This window comes from Agrilus planipennis, unplaced genomic scaffold (genome assembly GCF_000699045.2).
Source record: "Agrilus planipennis isolate EAB-ADULT unplaced genomic scaffold, Apla_2.0 scaffold105, whole genome shotgun sequence".
Classification (NCBI taxonomy): Eukaryota; Metazoa; Arthropoda; class Insecta; order Coleoptera; family Buprestidae; genus Agrilus; species Agrilus planipennis.
In genome coordinates, this window is record NW_020438878.1 from 170,436 (window position 1) to 175,583 (window position 5,148).

Here is a 5,148-nt window from a genome sequence, read left to right on the forward strand (position 1 = left end):
TCCAAACGTTCGATCCGTGACAGCGTGAGACACGTTTAAAATATTGTCGGTAATGTGTCAAAGAAACGCGTCATATCTTATACAATCTACTCTAATAACTTTATTTTGGATTCACGCCACGTATTCAACTTAAATTTCCTATCAAATTAATGTAAAGAGTATTGTAAATTTAATTTGAAAATCGATTAATTTTTTGTTCTTATATTAATATGAATATATGATATTCAATTCAGTTATTCCACCACTGTTTCTTGCACCTCTGCCAGTTAATGCTTATAATATAATATGCTGGAAAAATGGCAACTTCGGCATTCATTTCCAAAATACATTCCATAAAAAGAAGCGCAAGTTCGTTGCTCTGCAGACAATAAATAAATGCTTGAAATTGATGGGACAGTAGAGATTAACTGCTCCGCTGCAAATATTACAGCCACAATAAACTGATACGTTCACGTACTATACTACTTTAAATCACATGTCTGATTAGCCAACAGAAACAAAGAAACGCTTAGAGATTTCGCTGTTCACATCATAATATATCGGGCCTATTTAAAAAACATTACAGTAAACGTCTGAAAATTACATTTTTTTGAAGATATTCCTGAAAGTCTATGAGAGAACTGTTGCACAACTTATGTTCCCAGTTAATAAAAAATGAAGCTATTGTTATTTTTTATCAATAAAAACAATACAATTTTGCGAGAAGTGGTTGATACGTTTCCATGACTTAAGACACTCGATTTGTTATACTAGTTTCACAATCTAATTTTTCATAAAAATATAAATAAGGATAAAATAATTCGAAGTGGTCTGTATTCTGTCGATCTTTCTTTGGATCTCATCAGCGCGTCGCAGCCAGCTCCGACAGAACACAGATCAACTTTTACCTGCTGTCTTTCTTTATAAATAACGATATTTCGAAATCGATATTTTGCGTTACTTTGCAATCCCAGGTCCGAAATTTTTATTCGCTTTGTTTAATAAATAAAAATTGATAAGTTACACTGTTTTGGGGACTCAATGAAAATTGTAACTTTATTATCTACGTTAGTTTTTACGTCTCTAGATGTGTATAATTATAAATTTATTTACTACAACAAATTTTTGATTTTTCACTGACGTAAACGTTTACAATATTTCTTTCAATTTCTAGATGCTCAACAAAATGTATTACGTTTTTATTTGTGATAAAAAATAGTAATTTTTGGCAGCTATTGATCATTCAAAACATACTAGAAGGCACTTGAGATAGATATCGCATTTAAATTAAGAACGTCCTATAAGAATTAAACAACATTAAAAAAACAAACGAAAAATAATTATACAGTTGATGCATGAAATGTATATTAGGGTGTAGACCGTTTTAGCACCATAGAATTAATAAATTATCTAGAGGAAACCTGAATAAACATTTAGTGTGCAAAAAACAGCAAATACGCAAATATGGATATTTCAACTTAAATAACAATCATTTTTAAGGATAAAGCTATATATAAGTTAATTTAACAATGAAATTTCTTTTGCCCATTCCTGTGAGTAAAAGTAAGAACTTGACTACGACAACGGCCACTACGTACGTGTTGTCTTTTCCTATAGCAACCTTCGTTTGTACAGTTCGGTTAGGCTAGGATCATAATATGGTTACTATAAGAAAGGACAATACAAACATCTGTTGTAGTCTACTCTTCCTTTATGAAAAAAATGTATATTTACTAAATTAAGTTAGGTTAGGGTGAGTTACGCAAGATTAGATTAGATTTTGTTTCACTTATTTCTATATAATTTTTTCTTCAAAAATATGTTTCTTCTGTATATTGTTATTTACTGTAGAGTAGGTCAAATTTTTAGGGTTCCATACGTCCGAATAAAAACCGGAACCTTTATACGATCACTAGTGTGTTTGTCTGTCCGTCTGTCACAGTTAATTTGCTCCGAATCTGTTGGACCAATTGAACTGAAATTTAGTACACAAATGAATTTCTGTGGCCCAAACACGAACCCATAAGGCAAATAAATTAATTCTGAACATAGGAATTATTTTTGGGGGGCCAATAGGGAAAATTAAAAAAAAGGTTTTGCAAACTGTATCATGTGGCATATCAAACGAAAGGGTTCGTTGTAAGGATTTCAATAATTTTAAAATAAATAGCATTAAAGTTATTTAAAAAAGTATATGAAAATTGACCATCCCCTTCCGCCCTTGTCTCCGAAACTACTGAACCTAAAATTTTTGAAAAAAATACAGAAAATAGTTGTTTACTTCTACATACAGCAAAATTAATAAGAAGTCCATGGTTTGAACATAACGTCGTAAATCTTTCAACAAAACAATATTGTGCGTACAAATTTACATTTGCAGTTTGAATGTATGCGAGAACATGTTTTTTTTTCAGCTACAATGTTAAGTTGGTTTTCGAATTAGGATTGCGTACGTTCGAAATACAAGTGGAGCCCTTATAGGATCACTCGTGTGTCTGTCTGTCCGTTTTCTATATTTTTTATACTAAAGGACTATTCAAATCATATGTTGTTTTTTCTTAAAGAAATTTCTTAATTATTATGGTGCCAAAAAGTCCTAATATTGCTGCTAATAATATTTATTTAATTTATTTTAAATTTCGCATTTAATTGTCATTTTGTCATACTTTTTGGTAGATGTTATTTCATATGGGAATTCAACCGTTTTCGCTGGCAACTATCTTTACCCGGCAATCAGACTTAAAAATTACCCCGTTAATGATAAACTGTTTCCTTATTTTTTAATACTTATACCTCTAGGTACTTGAAATGCATCTTATTGGTGGCGCACTTTATGTGGTTCACTGTAAGTTATTTGATTATAAATCGAATTGTTGGTACTATAGTACCTGAAATTGTTAAAAGACGAATTTAATCCTCACATACAAAAATGATCAGCAAGTTTTACTTGAATGCTGAAGTTTCACAAATTTGATGTTTTACTGTTTCGGATTAGTTAGTTGCATTAATTTTTATTAATGTCTATTTTTAAACGACAACAATGCTTAGAATGAAAGTGTTTAAAATACGTTTGAATTTTATCAAATGCGTAAACGATAGGTACATAGACAGATCACTTACCAAAACTTGATGGTCTATTTTAGTCACTGCGGCCTTTCTACGTTCATCCGCCGTCACTATGAAAAACAATAAACAGTTCGTATAATTTTCTACTTAATTATTGTTTGTTCGTCTACTTTTTACATATATTGGTATTATTTTCACCCACTAATATCGATTAAAGTAATGGTACCCAATAATATTGTACCTAACACAAACTTTTCAAAGTTTTTCGGTAGTAGTTTTATTCCATTTCGATTTATATACAGTGAGATAAAGTTTAGACTCAGTTGATTGCAAAGTGGTTCGTCAGTTAACGGTAGAGAAACGTCGCTTTCGAAGTTTCCTCACCGGCGTGAAACTGAAGCGACGCCGGCGCTTCCAGACGCCTGTCGTCGTCTCTCGCGCATTATCGTCTCGAGTCGTCTAGCTACGACCAAAATAATTGCACAATGGCAACCGGAGACACAGCGTTTAGCTTTAGGCTTACTGCTATCAATCTTATCATAATAGCACATCAAACGATGTAAATTGTCCTATCAACTCCTTCATGTACAACGGCCTAATACCTAATCATCATCCCCATCCCCCAAGCACCAAAATTTTGTCCCGTTTTCCTATTATTAATATTTGTATATCACGCTTTCTAGGGGAGAATGTTTTTGGAATCTCTTTTTGAGACGCTTTCTATCCTGTGAAAGGCAATTAATTTCAAATGATGATCTCCATGCTTACATTGGAGACGGACCTGAATTAAAGTGATAGCCGTGTTAAGAACTTCTAAATTGTCTCATAAAATTTACGCTTCTTTTGTAAATTAAAGAAGGAAATGAAATATACAAAAGTGGTTTTTAAATTTTGAATAATTTATGAACAAAATTAAGCACTTATAAAACTGCTAGTGTTTAATCAATTTCAATAAATCTGGTTTACTGTAAATGTATGCATACATGTAAGGCAAAAACGTTAACCGAACATAGAAATTACGAATTTCTTTGTGATCATTTTTTTATCGCACGAGCGAATAAAGCATAATTTAGAAACGATTATTTCCTATTTGGGGTGGTAATTAAGAGGTGATTTTCACATTTTTGAAGTCAAAAAAGTAGGGACGAACTTTATTTTTGTCTTAACTAGCATAATTTTGATGCTAGGGACTTCTATCAAAAACAAAAATAAAGGTAAATAAGCAGTTTAAAAAAGGTTCTATGAAAAAAGCATTGTTTTTTTGTTATTTCAAATTGAAACTTTCGATTGTGACGTTTGATGAATAAGAACTAACATTTAACAATATATTACTCCGTTTGTATTAGACCTACTGATACTTTTAACTCAGCCTTTTTTTGTTTTTTTTTATGTATTTTTACTAATAATGATTTTTTGATAAAATAATTACTTTGAGAGTAAAAACTGTCTAAAAACTTGTTTTTTTTTTGGTTGAAAAATTGACATCTTCACTCAAGAATAAGTCAAAAGATATTGACGTTCAGCAAAAACTTTATGAAATAAAAGTTACTTAGAATTAGTCAATCTATCCCAATATCCCAATTAATTTCCACTATCACCCTGATATCAGCATTTGTTATATTAACGTATGGATTTTTCATAGGTGAAAAAAACTTTTTTTGAAACGTTTCTTCTTTTGATAGAGGACTTTATCAAGGAAAATATGGAGTCAACAGCCAGAGAACAATATCAAAAACTCCTTAATGTATTCTTGAAAACTTCAGTTACATTCGTAACTTTTTCACAATTTTTAATAAACCACTATCAAATAAAACAAATATTTTAAAAACAAACACATCACTACATAGTATAAAACAAAGTCGCTTTCCCGCTGTCTGTCCATATGTATGCTTAAATTTTTAAAACTACGCAACGGATTTTGATGCGGTTTTTTTTACAAGATAGAGTGATTCAAGAGGAAGGTTTATATGTATAATACATGCATAATATAGTAGGGAAACACTGATAATTTTAGAGATTTGTAATGTGATGTCGTAAATAAACACATTTTTTGCGCTTACATTGCAAACGCTGGCTGAACCCTACGAGATAGATCAAAATAAT

At 31.0% G+C, this 5,148-nt stretch overlaps 1 protein-coding gene and 1 long non-coding RNA gene across 2 annotated transcripts in view; one reads left to right on the top strand and one right to left on the bottom strand.

Moving 5' to 3' along the window:
- The window catches only part of LOC112906725, a 141,526-nt gene extending 138,107 nt beyond the window's left edge, over positions 1 to 3,419 (bottom strand). The window contains exon 1 of the long non-coding RNA XR_003232532.1: positions 3,100 to 3,419. This is a non-coding gene — a long non-coding RNA (uncharacterized LOC112906725). The remainder of the gene's footprint in view (positions 1 to 3,099) is intronic.
- LOC108737750 (probable multidrug resistance-associated protein lethal(2)03659) overlaps positions 1 to 5,148 on the top strand; it is a 122,059-nt gene that overhangs the window by 77,606 nt on the left and 39,305 nt on the right. The gene's annotated exons all lie outside the window — the stretch shown is intronic.